This window comes from Rhea americana, unplaced genomic scaffold (assembly GCF_003343005.1).
Source record: "Rhea americana isolate MKP2758 unplaced genomic scaffold, rheAme1 scaffold_111, whole genome shotgun sequence".
Taxonomy (NCBI): domain Eukaryota; kingdom Metazoa; phylum Chordata; class Aves; order Rheiformes; family Rheidae; genus Rhea; species Rhea americana.
The window spans coordinates 1,646,097-1,667,647 of NW_028185162.1; positions in this window are offsets into that span (position 1 = coordinate 1,646,097).

Sequence of the window (21,551 nt, forward strand, 5' to 3'; positions counted from 1 at the left end):
GGTCTGCACTTCGGCTTGTGATGAAGTCTCTACTGCACAGCCACATGTTTGGCAGAAGATTTCCACTATGCTGAGTGGGCAGCAGTGGGTACGTGCACCAAGATCATCATCACTTGAGACATAGCACAGCATGGCATTAGCTCAGTGTCCTCATTACGTGTTTGCGAGTAAGAAGGGGCTCACTGGCCAGAGGCCAGCACTCTTCAAACCATCCTGCAAATGGCCTAATCAGAGCTGCGATCTGTTCTGTATACTCAATTTGTTGAGTCACATCAATTTGTTGAGTTTCCTCTCCCATTAGAAATATACGCAAGTGCCATTTTCTAAACATATTAGCTCTCTTCAGGCAATTTTGTTGTGTAAACTGAAAGACAAGTGACTGGATGTTGCATTCCAGAAAACTGTGTTCACCATAGCATAACTCTTTTACAACTTCACCAGTTTTGCTAGCCTAGTTTATATGTTATATATATAAAACATACTACACACACAAATATTTTATATATATATATATATGTATATATATATATAAAATCTTATTTCATAGTAGCATTTGGGGAATTGGGCTGTGCCACCTTTCCTAGACAACTGTAGCTTAATTGCAAATGGAAAATAAAATGGTATGCTATGCAGAGGAAGGACTTGCTTGAAATAATTAGAAAAGGCTGCACCTTCTCAGCTGTGCTTGAAACCCACCTCAATACCCAGAACCAGAGTTGCCAAAGGCACAATTTATCAGTAGTCCCATCACGATCCTGGGACCTTCATTCAATTACAGATCAGAGAGCATTGCCACCTCTAGCAGTCCTGCAGTTGGGCCGCTGAGCCATGTCTGCTGCTAGCACAGGCTCAGAGCACAGAAGCCACCTCATAACCATGCTGCCATTCCCACTTCTCCCCCATCCTTTGTGGCTCTGCCTCTCTCTGCTGCTCATGAGAAAGACAAGCTGTCCTCAAAATTACTCCTAGGAGGGTCCAACTTACAAGTAAGGAGGGTAATATAACTGGTTTTGGTGCAGGCTGCCAGAAACAACAGACACAGAGTAGCTGAAGGTAACTTGAAGGTCAACACTAAGTAYGGCTGTAGACATACCCTTTCTCTTGAATTTTCTGCCAGTATCTTCCGTCAACCTCTCCCCATCACAGCCATGGAGCAACCATCTCGATTGCTATTGTCCATCGAGGTGGCTGATTTTGGAAGGGCTCTGCAGGCTGTTTGTGGAGCAAACCATTAAATAGTATTATTCATAGGTCTGCTGCCTCACAGGATGTTTTCCATGCCACCATGCACAGCTTGTACAAAGGTAAAAACCTTCAGCTTTCTTCCCTTTCCCAGTAAAGACTTAAGGCCAATATGTGTTTCTTTTGGGGTTACAAGATCATAACCAAGCTGCCAATCATCTGGCCAAGAGGGTTATGCAAGAGTCAGGTTTACAGTAAAGTTGTACAAATTTTATAGCACCACAAACACTTTAACTACCATGATGCTTAAAACTCAAGAGCTTTTGGAGAACAAGGAGAGTTATTCAAGCTCCACACCGCTTTGGCTGCATGTTTTCCAGGTGTATGATTTCACCACATGGAAAAACACAGCCATTGCCAAAGTGAACTCATAAAAACCTTTGATGAGTAAAGTTTGGATAAGCACAAATCATTTGAACCGACAGTTGGTCCAATTCTCAAAGGGGTTTGGCAGACATAATATAATTCATGGTTTCACACACAGGCCATTTTTCCCCCTTCTTCCCCCTCCCGCCCCAAATCTTCATGAATTCGGAAGACGTTGTTCTAGAAGGTGTACTGGGCCGGGTTTGCTATTTTTTCTTTTCCCCCGAAGGGTTAGGCACCACACTACTGCAACTTAAAGCCATTTGGGGCTCTGAGTAAGCTAGCAAACAGGTTTTCCAGAACTGTGTTTAGATAGTTGCATGATCTGCCTAATGGACAGGAAAAAAAAATTAAACTCTAGGTCTCTCACCACCCATTTGCTAGCAGGCAGGTAATATAAGGCAAATGCTTTAAAAATCTCTTCCTCTGACACATTTGGACATGTTATTTCAAGATGTGTGGCGTCATTTCAGGCTGTGCCATGAGATAACACAGTATTTACCTCTCTGGGCTGGGAGCAATATTGCCACAGCTTTCAGACGTTATTGACATAATATTTGATAAACAACCTATCAGAAAATGGTCAAACTCCTAACTGAGGCGAAGCCATGGGTTTAGCATGCCTCACAGTCTGAGAGACAACAGAAATAATATTAGAGAGCATAAACATGAGGAAGATGACTCCTGCTCCAAAGAGCTTATGTTAAGCCCCTGTTACGGACGAACGTGTGCGTTTAGCTTATGCAGGCTGTTCTCTGCCTAAACAGGTAGATCAGAGAGACCGTGGAGTTATTCCTGATTAACCTGCTGTAAGCAAGAGCAAAAAAGAAAAAAGAAAAAAACCACACCCCAAACAGAAATGAAGCTTTCCTCCCTCTACAAAGAAAATTTACAATTTGCCAATAATTAGCGACCTTTGGGCACTTGGATGTATTTGGGCTATGAGAATCCTGTGTTTTTGCACTCCAAGATATAAACAGGAAGAAATTAGACTTTTAACTTAATTTCTATAACATGAATCAAAGTTTTCAGTCAACTTTAAGCATCTTCAAGTCACTATGTCCCCTCACACTCGGGTGAACAGACTCACAGCAAATCAGTAGCTGTTTTCCCATTCCTCGCTTTATGACTTCTTCCATAGCTCAGAATAATTTGCAAACTGCTGCTTGCTGTTTGTAACTTGTTAATGTCAGTAAATTCACCGGATGGAATAGTCATGGTTAGTAAATGCAATGAAAGATGCTAACTGAATCACCTGTTTGTCTTTTTTTTTTTTTTTTTTTTAAGTATTTGCAGTTTGTCGTAATCCTCCCCTTCTTTCCCTCCACAAATAAATCAGATTTCCTCTTAGAGGAATTCCATGGATGTGAGAAGAGGTGCTCTTATGCAAGTCAGAGGCCAAAAGGAAATCAATTTTGAAGCACACATCACCATCCCGAAACATCGCCGTTGTGCTACCGCTGCCGACAGCAAAGCCCTGCGCTGCAGCACAGCTACATATAATGGTGTTACAATTTCCCTTATATTTTAAGATATCCATGTATTTTGGATACATGTTACGGACCCCAAGCATGCCACTTTAAAACACCCATTGAGTTCATCCCCATAACCCACGTGTCACAGCTGGCACAGCTGCTCATGAACTGGGCCGTCACCCTTTCCCTAGGACTTCACGCTGACACGCTCGCGCTGCCTTCCTCGAGCCCCGAAGTCGTAACATGCTTCCACGTTCAGCTTCTTGGTTTGTTTTTAAGTGATCAAGCTCGCACAAGCCTAACAATTCCCTTCAGTTTTACAAGCATATTCATGTTTGCTGTCAAACGCATGAGTTAGTTTTCTGGAGGCTATTGCAAGAGAGCAACCATTAATTACTGCAACTGCATAAAATGCCTTTTTATTCACAAATGTATTTCAAAATGTTTCCAGTGATTATACCATCACTTTCCCAAACTAGGTAGTCACTGGCAAACTGTTTATTTGCTCTGAATTAGCAGAAAGATAGTGTTACTTGGATTTCCTATGGAATAATATTTCCTCTGCTCTTCCCTTTCCTTTCTGTGTGAACTGATTTTTACGTTTTTTTTTTTTCAATTTATTTTATTCTGTGCCTTTAAGAGCTTAATAGATTTGCAAGCACAAGGAAATGACTTTAAGGCTAGCAGAAATGTGTATTTGCATTTTTTACTAAAGCTTTGCAACATGATTTGCTTCAATAGAGAGGAACTCAAAAGCACGGTCTCCAGCGCGCGCCCTTGGGAAAGGTGCTTCCCTTCATGCACTCATGATGGCACCATAGCTGATTTCGCAGAAGTTTGGCTTTCAAATACCTTGCAACTGCAGTTTTCAAAAAATCTCAACATTTTTAAATGCTCTCCAGTCTGATGCACACTTTTGATAATCTGACTTTTACTTAGCTCTGAACTCCTTGAAAAAGGAGTTCAGAGCCAAGCTGAGCTCTGAATACCTTCAAAAAATTCCCCCCCCCAACAGCTCGCTCACTCTCAGAAGAGACTCCAACCCACCAACAAAGAAAAAGAAGTTCAGGAAACAAAGGTCTGTTTCGTTTCAATAACTTTCCATATATATAAAATCAGCAGAGATAACAATAACTATATGTATTTTTATATATAATAACTTTACATATTTATATATAATTAGCAGATAAAAATCTTACAGCTCAAAGCTGTCCCTTCCAAGGGGTCTCATGCTTACCCTCATGCAACCTATTTCTTTGGCCATCACCGAGTTGTGTAGGTCTGTCCCAACATGATAAATAAGTGCAGGCTTAATCCCTGAATGATATCACATTTCGTAGAGGACTTAGTAACTACATAAAATCATATTTCTCTAATTTGCTATTAATCAAGCACCAGAGAGTGAATGTTTAAACAGCAGAGACCAGATTCACCTTTTAAAAATTTGCTTCCATCAGCAACTTACTTTGTAAACCTTTCCTGTTGCTCTTTTGCAAGAAGAAACCACTTGTTATGGGCAACAACGAATGAGAACCTTGTCTTTCACCCTTAGGTACGCATAGCGAATACAGGACCCTTTATCTCTGCACAGTCGAGGCTCAAGATCTTTCAGTTTTGAGTCTGAAGCCTGGTTACTGGACAACTGAGGCCCTATTTTTGCCATTGCTTAGAAGATGTTGGGTGGTGATGACCTACAGCTGGTGGCTTTGAAAAGTCAGGTATCCTCCCTCCTCTGCTGCTGTACACAAATGTGTACAGCATTACAGAGGTGCAACACCATCCCAGCAGCCACGGTAGCACCATGCAGCCTGGCGACAGCTGGGCTCATCCAAACTGCTAACTTCCTTCAAATACAGGGTTGCTAATGCTTCCTATGAAAATTATCCCCTAAATTTGGCTCTCCAAAGCGGTTTAATTAATGCCACGGTGTCTGGTTTCTTTCAATTGCATTTTTTCTTGGTTTGTGTGACTTCCTGGATTACATTCTCATCTAGTTATTTTTTTCTCTTTTATTTATGAATGAAAGCATCTTTAGGCAGAAGGTGTTGTCCAGATTAGAAGCAGGCAGAGTTTCTCAGCTCAAACTTTTATGCCTGCCCAAAGAAAACAGGCATATTTGGGTTAACAAAAACATTGCAAATTTATGTTGGATTTGTCACTTCAGCTGAAAAAATAAGTCATCAGCCTGAAAGTGCTTACACATTTTCAATTTGAAATTAATTTATTAATTTCAATTAACAAGAAAAGATTACAAGCATGTTAGTGAAAATGAAAAGGAGCATTATGTATCGAGTCAAACAATATATTTCATTCAACTAGAAGCGATTCCTTTCTTTGGTCCTTTCACTAATGTCGTCATTTTCTCCTTTTTTTTTTTTTTATATATATATATATATATATTTTCCTCTCAGCTCTTCAGAGCAGATGGTTCAGCTTGCTTTGCTCCCTGCAGCATTTCAGCTCCTTCCTGCCTGTTCCAGAGCAATTTGTGCTTACTAGTATCAAGACAACTGGTGTTTACAAAGCAGGAGGAGTCTGAGACTCTTGCTGGAGAGAATCATCTCCTGTATGCTAGCAAGATCCTGGATAATCCAACAGGTTATAAACCAGGATAATACAGTGCTGCAGTGGAAGGTGTTTTCTGTCCATGCCCAGCCTGCCAGGAGTGGGACAGGCACCTCTGAACATGAACCCTCCATACCCCAAAACATTTTGACTCATTCCAGTCAAGCAAATAGTGCTAACACACAGGAGAAAAAATAAAAGGAAGAAAAAAAAGGTTGGTTCCCCCTTAGTCACTGTCACCAAAGGGTCAGAAGCTACTTAAAACATATAGATGGATCTGAAGGAGTTTAATGGTCTGTGATGACAGATACAGAGACCCTCCAGCAAGATGTCACAAAGATTAGAGTGAGCACTCTACATGGAGATGTGGGAAGAGGGATCCCTTCCTTCACCAATTCTTCAACCAGGTAGTCAACTAATYACCAGTCAGACGGGTGCTAATGTGCTCAGGAGGGCTTGTTGCATTGAAAGGAGGCATTTAACATAACCCTTGCAGACACCAAGGGATGGGTCAGATGCTGCCCACCCCTGTGCTCCAACTTTGATTTCACATATATGCTCAGCTGAAGATGCCCAGTGCTCAGCTGTGACTCTCCCCATCCCTTGAGAGGACGTAGGATGTGATACAGATCCACTGGCCGTTTCAGCAATGCCCAGGAACATTTCTGCTCAGAACTTTGCTCTTTTAGCAGCAAGTGACTCTCTAATCTGTTCAGCTGGGCTCTCTGGGTTAATCAGGGTCCCCTCACAAGTGTAGGCCTTGAACATTGAACTCTCCCTTAGCAGCTACATTTTCCTGCATAGCCATTAACACAGCCTTTCCTGGTTGGCACAGGCTCCACTCTTGGACACACAGCAGAGAGGGACACATGTTTGAGGAGGTTTGGCCCACAGTGAATCACGAAGGAAGGGAAGGCTGGACCACTAATGTCCATTCACAACGCTTTCTCTAGATACACCACTGAGTGTGTCTAGAGACACTTGCTCTTTTGCTTATAACCCATGAGAGAAACTCCAGGTGCTCCAACAGTTCTCCATACACCTCCACCTTTCCAGCAGAACTGGCTGGAATGCTTTATTGGAAAGAACTGGGAGATACACGTTCTCTTTCTGCATAGTACAGCAAACACCTTTAAAACAAGACAAAATCCATCTCTGAAACAATAAATATATGGCCTGTTAACGATGTTCAAAACAGCACGAATAATTTCTCTAAGGTTTATGACCCTGTCGGAGGCTTCCCCCGTAACATCCACAGAGACTCTGCAACACAACAGACGTGGTCAAGCCAGGCCGACGGCACCGTGGCTAGTCCGAGCACAAGAGGAGCATAGTCGGGGAATATCTGCACATCCAGCAAAGTTTGAGACAAGGTTTCTTGCAAATCTTTTCTCAGTACGGCTCTACTCACAGTTGCTCAAAAAAGTCTTTTCATAAAAGAGAAAGCAAGATGGAGAGAAATAAGAAATATCTCTGGGACTCTACTCTTACAACATCTCCTCATCCTCATTGTGACCGACCTATTATCTTACAGCCACCGATGCTTTGCAAAGTTCATGCACTTCACCATGGCTTGCTGGACTACAAGAGACGGCATCTGAATGTGAAACAAAACCTCACCATCTCAACAAGCACCTCACCCTTTCACCAAGTCAACTTTTGGCCTGGCAAGTTTTGTCCAGTTAAGCTGAGCAACATCATAAATTGCAGTATGCAACTTTCTTTGAGACCACACCTGAAAAAACGAAAGCAATTGATGTGCAGAGCCGGAGAGTGGAAACCAGACAATAATTTCTATCACACAAAAGCTGCAAATCAAAGTTTAACTTGTCTAACCAGCTCCTCTACATCACACCTAGAGCACAAATCTAATACCACTCCAAAATTTATGCTCTCACATCTAAACTCCTGGGTTGCCAGCACTTACTGCATGTCTCATGTGAAACCAGAAAAAAAAATCTTGTAAAATTAATCTTCACCCAAGTGCATAGATGTAAGGTGGTAATTCGCTGGGATAACTCAGAAGTCGAGGGTTTGTGGACTGGCTCGATGGAACAAAATTCGCTTCATCCAAATTCACAGGAGATCAAACTCAGATCCTCGAGCAAAGTCTAGAGGGACCCAATGAAACCAGTGGAATAACTGAAGATTCATGGCAGAATTTGACTGAAGATGGTAAACATTACTGTCTCTGGAAGCGGCAGAATTTTACACAATGTCTGTCTTGCTGAGAGATCTTGCGGGACACAGAGACAGCAGAAGCACCATGAAAAACTAGCATGAGAACTCTCTCTGACGGGTACGATAAAATATCCAGAAATACACAGGTGGATAATAACCCTAGTAGAGGACAAAAGAAACTATTCCAGTCACACCTCATCTTTCACACAGAGCACCCCTCCTTTAGCAAGGTTTTGCTGACTAAACAGAGAAGTTCAAACACCAACGATCCAGGTAGAAGCCAATTTGGCTCAATGGTTTCTGATATATGGTTGACCCAGAGCTAAACTAATTAACCCATTTCCTTTTAAACTGTTTTCAAATACTATTTGGCCGTGTCACTCCACGCTGGAGAATACTGAAGTAGATTAATTACACTGGCAAGCGTTGTTTGACTACAAATTACACCAGAACCATGTAGACTGCAGAAGGTTATCTCCTCCCAAGACAAAATGCCTGACTCAGGGGCAGCTCTCCTTTAAAATCAGTGTAGTGCTGCAAGTCCAAAAAGCACAGTAACAGAGACAAAGTAAACTTATTTTTGGCAGACAGGTCAGATTCATTTTGCTAACTGTCCCCTGCTGATGGCGATGGGGTCAGAAGGAGCCCGACGAGCTACAGCTCGGATGCGGGCAGCAGGAGGGAAACACCGTTGTCCATTAGTGACAACGGCCCAGAGGCACAGCTTGGCGAGACTTTTAAGTAGTTAAAATGCTAAGTGTTGAAGTGAGATTCTGTCCCAAAACTTCCTGTGGGTTACTTTTGCACCTCAGTTTCTCTACCTGTAAAATAATAATTACCCAACACACCAGTTCTTGTAGGACTTAATTAGCACTTGTCAACCTCTTTGAGATCCGCGAGGGAAGAGGAGCTATGCACCACAAAGTACTAATTAATGGAAGAATCCTTTGTAACAAAGTATACAATTCTGTTGTTGTCAGATCTAATAGAGTCATAAAAAACAGGGCTGGAAGGGATATCAAGAAGTAACCTAGGCTGTTCCCTTGCCCTGAGGCATGATCAAGTATATCTAAATCATTCTTGATAGATGAATACCCCTAAATCTTGGGATGCTCAAATTGAGGATTAAAATAGACAAAGATGGGCTCATGTTACATGCACGTCCACTCTTTGGCCCTGCTGAACTGAGATTAAGTTCTCCCTTACATGTGGCCTCACAAGGGGCCTTGCTTAAGCGCTCTCTGCACTGGCTGGAAGAAGCTTTACTGCACTTACAGAGAAAAATGGATTGCAGGATCCTTCCTCACTTTAACAAGCAATTCCCAATTCTCAAAATCTGAATAAAGGAGACACACACAAAACGGGGGGGGGGAAGGGGGGGGAAAAAAAAAAAAAAAAAAAAAAAAAAACCTCCAGATGGGGGAACAGAGCACAGAGGTGTTCAAAGGATCTGCTCACGGTTACGTGGGGCTTCAGTGAGAACCAGAAATTCACCGCAGCTCACCCAAGTCTCACACGCATGGCTGAACTGCAGGACTTCCCTTCCATAATGCCTTCAAATCATTTTTATTACATTCTTCCCACTTCTTTTCTCCCTCCTTTCCAACCTCAAGGGTCCATCTAACGTACAGTTTGGCCTAACGTATAATTCAGACGTGGCTACTGAAGCATTACACAGCCTTAACCGTAAATTTCCTTGTTTTTCCCCTTCCTCCTTCCTTTTTTAAATTTCTTTCTTTTTTTTTTTTTTTTTTTCAAGTTAGGCGGGTCAGATCAGGAACATTAACTAAACAATGATTTTCAGAATTTTTTTTCCCTCTTTAATGCTTTAATTGTAAAAATGTGTCAGTTCAAGCAGCCTTTCCAAGTCACACATGCAAAGTACAGTAGGAGATACCTTTTATTTGATTAGCTTTGTACAGGAAAGCTTTTGAAATTTATACTTTCTTCATCAAGCTAGTGGATAAAAGCTAAGCCAGGCAACTGATACAGCACTTCAGAAGTTTATTAAATTAAGCAATTAGGCTGCGGCAGTATACAGTACGCCGAGGCCAAGGCAAACAACAGAAGGTGGAAGGAGCTCTGGGGCTGAGCTGCAGTCGGAGGCCGCAGCGTGGTGTCAGCGTTTCCACGATGAAGCAACTGCAGCGCTATTGTGGGAGGTGTACAAAAAGGGAGGGAAAAAAGAAAAAAAGAAAAGCTGAAACCACAGAATTCAGTCATTCTAAGGGACTCCCAAGCACGCCCAGGCAGACGGAAGAGCAAGAAAACTCAAAACGGTTTATGCCGATTTTGTCACCTGAATTAGGAAGCAAGGTTTGGCGTGGAGAAGCAGGTTGGCACGTCTTGCAGGAAACGGATTTAAGAGGGATTCTCAGGAGCTCTCCTGTGCCCAGCATAACGCAGCCCTTGGTGGCTTGAAGACACTACCGTAACGGACCCGACTGACCAAGTTCAGCCCGTTTGTGGGGGCCGAGGTGCACCGAGCTCCCGCAGTGACAGGCGGTGCTGTACAGCACCTTGCACTCGGTCTCAGCAGCCCTGCACGGCACCATCGTGCCTACGGGAAAACGAGACAGATCCCCGGTGCTCTMGTCGCGTGCACCAAGTCAAACCAGACGCGTGACTGACTTCAAGATTTGTCATGTCTTAAACCATTAGAGAAGAACAAAAGCAAGTACTTCTCACAGCAGAACCGAACTCCCCAGATGTTTTGGGGGCTTGACGTTCCGCTCAGATCCGAGTTTTGGAGGTTGCTTCTTCCCTGTCCAACCTGCGGGAACCCTTTGGGTAACAGAGTCTCTCGGTTTCACATTACATTTTGCAGCACGTGCAACCCTTTTCGTTACACTTACACGCAAACCTTTTCAGCTAGTCCTGAAACAACTCACGGAGGGGTGGGGAGAGGGGAGGAAAAAAAAAGACCAATAATGGAAACACTGACACAACATTTACTGTAACAGCACGATCAGCAGCAACTATAATTCTTCTGAACGTTACACCCACGCTGCTTTCTTTGGCCTGTATACCTTGTGTATTGCCTTGGTCTAATTGGTTAATTTAATAAGCTTCAGAAATATTTAGTCGCCTGGCTCGAGAAGTTGGACGCGATTTCCAAACGGGTAGCCTCGTTTGCGACCACAAGCTGCTCGGGGGCTGGCGCGCGCGCGCTGCGGCACGGCATCCCGCTCCCGCCTCTGCCGCTTGCTGCGTTTCCTCTCTGGAAAGCAAACAAGTCCAGCTCCGTTCCCAGCAACGCGGGGCGGTCGCTCTGGATAGGCAAGCGGCTCGACAAAGGTTAACCTGAGTTAGCTGAACCCACTCAGCTTTCCAGGTCTGCCACAGCGTTTCAGAAAGGCTGGGGAACGCCGAGAGCACGCGTGAGCTTTTTGGAGGAGTCGAGATGCTGCGACAGATACACAGACTGGCCAGGACCCAGGAGACCCTCTTCTAGTCTTGTCTTTGCCAGTGACCTACTACATGACCTTGAAGAAGCCACTTCACGTGTTTTTCTTTCCTCTTACCCTTTTTCTTGTTTGATTATGAAGTTTCCAAGTGATTGCATCATCCTGTTTGCACAAAATAAGCATTTGCATAACGTCTAGCACAACAGAGCCCTGATCGCAGCTGGGCCTTCTAGATGTGACAGTTATGAAGAAAAATATTAGCAAACTCAACATGCTTAAATGCCTATTACGGGTATTTTGTAACCAGCATTTCTTCATTAAAGATTCTGCTATGTTGTTTCACCAGAGGACAGGAATGAAGGGGAAAGTCCTGGTTGGAAGATGTTGACTGAGGCCATTTCTTGAAGGCAGAACCTGAACCTCTCCTGCCATGGGGAGACAGAAAAGGGATGGACTGTGGTGTAAGCTGACAGTAAAAAATCCAGAACAGCTGGTTGGCAAAACTGCCAGCCACTCGAGATATTAGAAAACATGGCTCTGATACCATAATACAAACATTTTCCTACTCCTAGTACCGGTTTCACTAGGTCACTTCACAGGACATTGGTGCCTTCAAACCCAAATGCTTTGGTTCAGCCTTATGCAGACACACAACTGTGTCCTAGCCCCRTGATTGAAAAAATATCTTTTTGAATCATTTATAATGTTAATATTATTCCTATAGACTGTATTGCCCTTCACACCCACCTCCAAAATGGCTAAGAATCAAATAAAGAGATAGCTGAGGAAAAAAAAAAAAGACAAGAAGTGACCAGTCTTCCAATCTTCTACACCTGAGGTTTGCAGCTTGCAGCTGTCTTAAGTAGAAGGCTACAAAAGAGGCAACCGAGCTCACAGCAGGAACCTCTAGTTCTGGCAGCAGCAGTGGCAGTGCCCCAAGGACAACCCTTCGGAGGAAGGCGGCCAGCGGCTGCAGCCGCTTGGGCTGTTTAAGGGCCTGGATCGCCTCCTCATTTTCTGACAAAGTGCAACAACACTCAGTGCTGCACCCAGAAATTTGGCCTTGCAGCCTGGAGGAGGGAGTCAAACCAGCTGTGACCCTGATCCTCTTCCAAAACACCACACATCTCCTGAAAAGGAAGGAGGGAGAATGGGACAGGCAACACATGTTGCTTAACAGCGAGAAAGGAACAGCACCAGCATCAATGCTGCTTTTCCACACCCATTCCCAAAGCTTGGATTTCGGCCTTTTGTCATGTGAGCTTAACAGGCAAATTGGGTCTGAATGAGATCATTCGACACAGCCCAAGAAACAATAACGAACATGCAAGATATCATCATGTCTCTTGTCTTGTAGGTGCCCAGGCCCTCTTCTGCAAGGCACGCACCCGTACGGGGGTGAAGAACCCCTCCCAGGGCTAAGCCAAACAGATTGAAACGCAGCACTGTGAAGCACCTTGCTCTAAAGTTCATTAAGCCAATGTCAGACTCTGGCTCTCTTGATCTTCAACTCGGGTCCTACATCCTCACACTCACTTCCTCAGTTCTTGAGCCAAGATCAGATATCGCTGACCAGCTGCCACCAAGCTCAAAGAAAATGCTTCCATGATTTCTGCAAAACTGGAGATTTCCAGAGCTGTTGCGTATTCCCTGCATGTGCATCATAGCACAGCTACTTGCAGTAACAGCACTTACTGTTTGAGAGTTGTCGCTTCCAGGGGTTTTAATCCCATGTGCCACGATGTCACGCAACATTGGGGTATTCCAACTGCCTGGAACAAACCCCCCAATGCCAGCCATTCCTCCTCTGCATGCTCAGACTGACTTTGAGTGCTCTCTTCTTGTTCTCAGCACCTTGCTTTTTGCTGCTATTTTGAAATTTTTAAATTAAAATTCAAGGGTCTTTTCTTTTAAACAAAGGAGAAAAGAAGTTGCAATGTGTAAAACACTTTAACGAGCTGCAGCACAGCCAGCTGGGGCAAAGCTGGATATGATGTCAGGTTGYTGGTGCTTTAACACAACAGGGCTGTTTCCCCAAAGTATTTCTCTAACTAAGCAGAACTCAAAGATTTCCTTCTCCAGCAAACACCTGAGCTGAAATGACTCACCCACTACGTCAGCAACTGGCCCAGATCTCTCAACCCTCAAGCCAAACCTACATACACTGCTGAATTTTCCTTCTGTAGCTTCTAAAAATGTCTATCCATCTATATTTTGCATAAAAAAATAACCCTCTCCCCATTTGCTTTCGTGCAGGTGAAGGAATGACTGGGGAAAAGGATATTTGTAAGACKGGCTATAAAGCAAAGTCATTTTTTCAAGCATTATAATGTGTCCATCTCTAATCAAATCACTTCTCRTTTTTTCAGCCTGACTTCCTTCAAAAACAGTGCATATATGATCATGGTGTGCACGAGCACGCATCCCTAATAACTTTTGAATGAGTTAGCTGCTTTCAGCTGCATTCGAGAGAGAGGCCAGGACTTTCCAAGCTGTCACGTTGCTACAAGTTTTGCAAAAACAGGCAGATGGGTAGAAGAGAGAGCTCCCAGAGACAGGAAAGCTGCAGTGCGCGTTCAGCTGGCGCTGGGCACCAGAAAAYGGCGTTGTAAAGGCGGCAGAGCCGCAGTGGAAGGCTGCAGTCAGCCAAGTGATACCCAGCTGCAGGACACCAACTACTAGCTGMATTTTTTATTTTATTTTATTTTATTTTTAAAAAAGGACATGGTAATGAAAGTCACCAGTCAAGAAATGAAGGGCCTTCAAGAGATTGCACTCAGGAGAGCAGACAGGACAGGCCAGTACTTCAAAGGATGCCTACAAGCAAAAGTACTATTAATTTTAACTAAATCCTGGGCTAGACACTCCCTCTTACACTGGTGTAATCATTAATTTCAAAAGAGTGACTTCTGACATACCCCACGGTAAGCCCCGGATCACACAAATCCGCTCTTGACGGCCGGCGCAGCGCCGGTGGAAATCAATAGGATTACTCATAGCGGTGAAGTTAAGCACGTGTGAAAGCGTTTGCGAGATTGAGGCCTAAGGCCTGGCCTAGGCACAGCTCTTGTACTTGAAGAACTGGTTCACTTCAAGGTTTGTTTTGTTTTGGGTTTTGTTTTTAAAGAAAACAACAGAATAATTAAAGCCATACAGGCGCTTTAAAGCGGACGCGCTCGCACTGCTGCGGCGGGACGCTCCACCCGCGCGGCCGCCCCCGGCAGCGCCGCTCCAGCTTTCCTCGCGCTCCAGGCGCTTCTGCCCACGCGGTTGAAGCAGCCCCGAGTTTTGCGCTTTGAGCRGCTCAGCAAGGAGACGCAAGCCCACTACTTCTACTCAAAGCTGTCCAGATAACTCAGCCGTGGGAGGCACCACGATGGAACTAGCAATAGATCCTAGCAACATTTGTTCTAGAGCTTGCCGAAAAGCGGGACTGTGTTTTCTCATGATTTCCTTCCTATCCTTTTTCCCCACCCCTCAAGCCCCACGGCCAGAGTCGGGGGGGAACCCACAACCTTGGGAGCTCACGATTTCCCGTGTGCAGAATTAAGGATAGTGGAAAAGGTCAAGATTGTTCTGCGAGAAGAGGACAAAAGGGAGCCTCTGCTTTAAGCAAAACACCTCAGACTCTGGGAGATGCTGCTAGGAAGGGGGGGAGTGCAGGGAACATACATGTCTGGACTGCTAAGAGGTTAAAAAAATTGTCACACTTTCAAAGAAAAAGACAAAAGGCATTAAGAGTAAACAGGAAACTTTGGAAATCTATTTCACTCAAAGTAGCAAACATCTGGAGTAAATTGTCAACACTTAAGACCATCAAAGCAAAGTATTAATGAGGTTAAGAGGCAGCTAGACTGGAGGAGGAGACCCAAGAATACATTGACAAAGGCGAGAGGTGGAGCCCAGATAAACCTAGAGGCATCAGGCTCAGTAGCCTACAGGGCTTAGTTTTTCTCCCTGCCCAATAATTCCTTATCTTTTCCTTGCTCCAGGGTCAAAATAACTTCTTCTACCACTTTTTCTTTTGTTTGGTTATGAAAAGCGAACAATACTTTATGCTAGTAATTCTGTGCTGGCATATGTGACACGGTGCTTCAGTGTTGATCCTCCAAATTTCGAAGTTTAACTCAGGAGAGCACAAGAACACAGAGTGCTCCTTCCACCCWGTAGAGCTTTCTGAAGTCTGGACTCCTTGTGCCTCCCTTCCACCATCCCAACTAAGGATTCTTCTGACTTTTATTACAGAATGTTTCTTAAAGAATAAAAACCTTGTCCCTCTAATCAAAAGGATTTAGTAAATCTCCCTGTGGATTCAAGAACTGKTTTTTTTACAGACTCATTTGTTTTAAAGTAATTCAAAACAGGCTGAAAAACACCTTTAAAGATGTCAAAAAACAGTAGGCATAAATGAATAAAGAGTATAAGAAGGAAACACTTAGCCTTATCCCTTCATATCCAGATCCCTCTCTAGAGGGGATAATCAGAAAGCTATGTTGGCTCTTAGTCGAAAGAAGAGAGCAGTCTCCCATCTCTGCCTGGGCTGTTATTAACTATATTGGTTACATTCATGGTCACTGAAATCCCAAGATCAGCTTTTAAAGGATGTTATTTTCCACCTCCCATTATTGAGCAATGGAACATTCATAAAACAGTAGGAGGAAACAACTGGAAAAGAAACAACAAAGCCTCCAAGCTCCCCCCRCCAGTTAAATTCAGCTAAGCTGAGGATTCAGCACGGCGTCGATTCAGAGCGCGCACGCATGTTAGAAAGTGTACCTGGGGGGTGGGACAGAGAATAATAAAACACGCACTTGCCTGTCCTCTGCTCCAACARCCGCCCGCAAACCTCAGCCGAGCCTGGCAGAGCAGGAGAGGTTTCAAAGATTCAGAGATCCTGGGGGTTTCCACAGCCGGGTAAGGGATGAAGATGCTTTTAACTGCCAGTGTATTAGACATATGAGAGTCCACACAGAGCACCACAGCTCATCTAATAGCAAGGGCCAGCTGYGCAGCTCGTTAGCAGCTGAGCACCAAGGTCCAACAAGATGGGGCCTGATTGACAACACCTGCAGATGTTCACAGTCCTTGCAGAGGACAGCTTAGGCTTTGCTTTGCCCTTGATGGCTTCTCCATTAGCTTGACCCAGAGGGAGAGCTGGTGGGCACTTGCCCACCGTGAGCCACCTGCGCCTGTCCCATGGCACCAGGACTTTGTTTTTAACCTGTGGCAAGAGGAATCTGTCCTGGTACTTGCAAAACATGGCAAATACAACTAAGAGTTTTAAACGAGCGGAGGCAAGACCTCATGTTGCTGGTGAGGGTAGCCACCAGCCATCTAAGGCTCCTTGAGCCCTCAGCAGGGAGCAGGTCTCCTTTGGAGGCCAGCTCAGGCCTGGGTCCTCGTCCTCCAGGCCCTTTCACAAGGCCAAGTGAGCCAAAAGCACCGAAAGCACTTTGTTTTCCAGACTAAACACACAGCCTGCAGCACAGCTCCAGCACCCCGTTCACCCAAGTGCTATTTTTCSAGATATTAAACCCCATCTCAGCCTTTACGCTTCTGACCAAGCTGGGAGGGCAGAGACTTTTGCCAAAAGTAACTGATTTCCTGTCCTACAAAAAAAACTTAGTAGCTGGTATTTTGCTGCATCCTTTTAAAACATAATAGTTTAAAGGCTTACCAGCATGCCTGCAGATACCTCCCTGCTCCTGGCCTGTTGTGGATAACTTCAGTAACACCCGCACCTGCGACCAGCACCAGCTCCTCAGCCTTAAAGGCACCAGGCAGGAGAAGTAACATCAGCCACGGTTTTCCCCAGTTTTGTGTAAAACAGCCTCTTTCGGAGCTCTGCGAGTAGYGTTTGCAGCTACCCAGGTAACCATGCTTGCGCTCATTCCCCAGATTACGTAACTCTAAGTAAAAATCCCAGGTGCACCTGTCAGAAACCTGCATTATTTCAGATACTGTGCCCACATGTGCTTCTAGGATCTGAAGTCTTCCTCCTTCAACTCAAAACCYCATTTATGTCATAAGAAGTCTTGAGTATGGGAAGAGGCTTAATACCATGCCAAGGGACTGTAGAAGCTACAGTTGTACAGATGCTTATGCACAGCACCAACATACCTAGGGAGGTTCCCTAGTAAACCGTGAACCCCAACTACAAATCACATCTGTGGGCTTTGGATTCTTTTCTGGTGCAAGGCACAGGCTTGCCTTTAGGAATCCAAGTGAATTTGCTCTTGCATATAAATCAGMTTTGCCCGGATGCCTTTGGGATGGGTATAAGCATTATTGTGGGCTGACTTAGAGTGATGTGGCTGTCTGTGGTTCATTGGGAACAGCTGGCTGGTGACCACTTGAATTTAAACAGATTGATATGGAAATGAAGTAAGGTCCACAGGTGTGATATTTTTCAACATAGTTACCCACAGGCAGGTTAAAGACCCATGATCTAAAATGCAGTCAAATGAAGTGTTCAACACTAATTATCATGGCTAAAATCAAAAGGCATTTCAGAGATGAACAAGGAGGAGGAGGAGAATTTCTGGGGTCAGATTCTGCCTGGTATTAACAACCGGGAGGGCAAAATAGAAAGCACATAAAATCAGTGGATGATGGGCAGTGCACTAGGGCAACTTATAAGGAATTTGGAGGACAGGGTATATTGGAGGAATCCAATATCAACAAGAAAAATCCAGAGAATAATTAGCTAGACATTAGCCCCTCAAAAAGGAAACTGAGGTTCAAAGTGAAGCACCAGCTGATCACGAGTCAATACTGCAGGAGAGTAAAAGGCAAGTGTCACTGCAGAACATGTTAAAAAGCTGCTGTATGTAAGATCACAGAATCACAGATTTGTTGAGGTTAGAAGGGACCTCTGAATATCATCCAGGCCAACCCTCCCACGCACAGCAGGTTTCCCAGGGCCCTGTCTAGTTGGGTTTTGAGTAACTCCAAGGATGGAGACTTCAAACAGCCTCTGAGCAACCTGTTCCAGTGYTTACACTCACTGGAAGGGRGRAAAAAGTGTTTTCTTACATTTAAAGATGTTTAAAGGGATTTTCCTGTATTTCAATTTGTGCCCATCGCTTCTTGTCCTTTTTCTGGATACCACCAAGAGCAGTCTCACTTTATTTTCTTCCCCCCCCCCCATAAGGTACTCATACATATTGATAAAATCCCCCTGAGCCTTCTCTTCTTGAGGCTAAACAATGACAGCTCTCAGCCTCTGCTCATGTCAGATGCTCCAAACCCTTAATCATCTTAGTGGCTCTTCACAGGACTTGCTCCAGTACAGCCATGTCTTTCTTACATGGGGGAGCCCAGAACTGGACCCAACACTCCAGATGTGGTCTCACCATTGTGGAGYAGAGCAGAAGAATCATCTCCCTTGGCCCACAGGCAACACTCTAACGTATCACAGGATGCTGTCGGCCACCTTYGTTGCAAGGGCACATTGCTGGTTCATAATCAGCTTCTTGTCCACCAGGTCTTCTGCAAAGCTGCTTTCCAGCCAGTCAGCCTCTGCCGGTGCATGAGGTTATTCCTCTCTAAGTGCAGGACTTTGCATTTTCCTTGGTTGAACTTTATGAGGCTTCTGTCCATCTCTCCAGCCTGGCGACATTCCTCTGAATGGCAGCACAATCATCTGTGATATCAACCACTCCAACCAATTTTGTACTGTCTGCAAACTTTCTGAGAGGGTACTCTGTTCCATCATCCAGATCATCAACAAAAATGTTAGACAGTATTGGTATTGTATTTTCACACAGAAAACTCACACTTCAGGCAATCTGCACCTTTTTAACATTAGTGGAAATTCAAGATGCATCCTCAGATAACCCATGCTGACACACTACTGACAGAACAGAGGTAGAGGGGAATCAGAGCTATGGAAATTTCAAGGGTAGGAAGAGCAGGCTATGGAGGATCAGAAGCAAGAAGAATTACTGAGAGAGAGAGAGATGTGGAATAAACTCCCCCCCACACACACACACATTGCCTAGACATATACATAATCCTCCCTGCTGCTGAATCTCAGGAGGGTTTGGGGGGGGTTTTTTGGTTTGGTTGATTGGGGTTTTTTGGTTGTTATTTTTCAGATAACCCCTGAATTAATTATTCCATTCTTGCAGGTGCTGGAATTTTGTGTCCAAGTTGGCATATCAAGTTTTAAGAAAAATATACATGAAGTTAAGGTAATCCTACAGAGAGAAAAGAATTGGAAGTGTAGAAAAGATTCCTTAAAGGAAAAGCTAGAGGAGGGAAAAGTGTTTTTTTAAAAAAACCTAAACAATCTTTCTCTATGCTAATGTTTATCTCAAAGAGAATGGAAAGGACGAAATTGGCTCAGTTTGCAGACAAAGATTTCAGGAAGATAGTAGAGGAAAAAAAATGAGTAAGTATATGGCCAATACTTGAATAAGGTTTGCTTTGGACTTCAGGCCATCTAGAAAGTGTAGACAGGTCAGACATTTCTAAAAGGGATCCTGCCTCCAAGCAGAACGGACAGGGGAGCTCAYGAGCGCCTTTCTCTCTGCCTTTTATAACAGTGTATTTCAAAAGTTACTGTACCTATCTGCAGGGCTTCWGCAAGGAGGACTGAAACGAAATTCAGATTGATAAGAATTCTTAGAACAAGCCTGTAATATTTCCATGGTATTTATCTTTCCCTATTATAAAAGGGCAAAGTCACAGCTCCARGTTCTCCTGCTTGATGGCTCAAGAACCCAAGGTGCAGAAGCCCAAATGAGCAAAAGTTTGATGGTGTAGTCTCACCCAAAGATCTCCAAGTCAGTTCCTGGCAGTAAGTAAATGCCTACTGTGCCACCTCTGAAATGCAGCTATCATTCTGAGATGGACAAGAGAAAAAGGGAAAGGATTTTGAAAAAAATGTATGGATGAGGAAGTGACAGTATAATCGCCAAAACCTGAAGGCAAATAGGAAAGGTCATGTGGAATTTGGACCTTTATGTAGTGCATAGAGTCATGAGAGCTCTGGGTTGTTGAGCACTGTCAGCATACACATGCTAGGCATATGCCAAGGACCTCGCAGTGTGCAACCTGCACCTTGGGTCAGTCCCCATCAGGGGCTGGAGGGCATTTGGACTGGATCTCAGGCAGATTCTCATTTAGTTTCCTCCAAAACCAAGCCAGTTTACTCAAGGTCAGTGGAGACAGTCAGGWGATTTGCTTCAAAACTGCACTGCTCCCAACTAGATTGCTCATCTAGACRCAGCCTAGCTCAGTGCAATCTGCACTGAAGTGGTCTTAGTTTCCATCCTCCCCACCAGCTCTATATTCTGCCCCACCTGTTGCTGCCAGGGAGCAGCAAGTGCAGACTGTTCCCTTGGGGGAGCAGGAACCAACCATAGCAACACAGTGGCAGGAGAGCATAGTATCCCACAGTACCAGAGTGAGGCAAGCAGAGCAGAGCCAGAGATAGTAACCACCTCCAGCCATGAGTCCAGATCATCAGGCACCTTCTTGGTAAGAAGACAGGTCCAAGGTCAAGCTGGGAAGTCAAGTTGAGGTCCAGTGACAGTAGCCAGGCTCAGCCACAGCACAGCAATTGCCAGGCAGGTCCAAGATAAGCTAGGAAGTCAGTCTACAAGTCGAGATCCATAGCCATGCACAGACAAGACTGCGACTGAGCTGCAGAACAACACTTCCACAACACAGCTCAGGAAGGGAATAAAGGCCTGGGCTTAAGTAGGGCTCCTGGGCTCATGAGCAGACGTATGGGTGGAGACCCCAGGTGAGACTGGTCAGGGCCGTTAAGGCCTGTTAGGTCTCTGAGGGCCCTGACAGTTGCAAACAGATGACAATGGATTCAGGGAGCTGATGTGGCTGACAAGCGAGGAGTTTTCAGCGTGATCAGCACCCTGTTTGTGTGAGCTGCAGTGCTGACACGAGGGAGGGAAGGTCTGCAGCCAGGGAAGGAGGAGGATGTGGAAATGCTCACCCAGACTTGTATCAGCCTAATATGCCTCAGAACTGCACTCTAAGAAGTCATTTAGCCATTAATAACGGATGAAAAAGAACCTATCAAAAAGTGTGCATGCTTTGATGGAAAAATAGGTGACCTCATCTTTCAAGCACAGTATCCTCAAAGTTTTTGCCTTGAAGTTTTTAGCGCATAGAGGGAAGAATACACTCCTCTGGGTAGGAGGCCAAAGGTAAGCYTGTGTGCCATTTTATCTACTCTTCTGTCTCATTCTGAAATCTTTAAACAGTGCAAAACTCATGAGTACCTCCTTGATACCTGATTCTCAATGACTTTAACCTACATTAGTGAAACTGTCTGGAGTCACTTGGT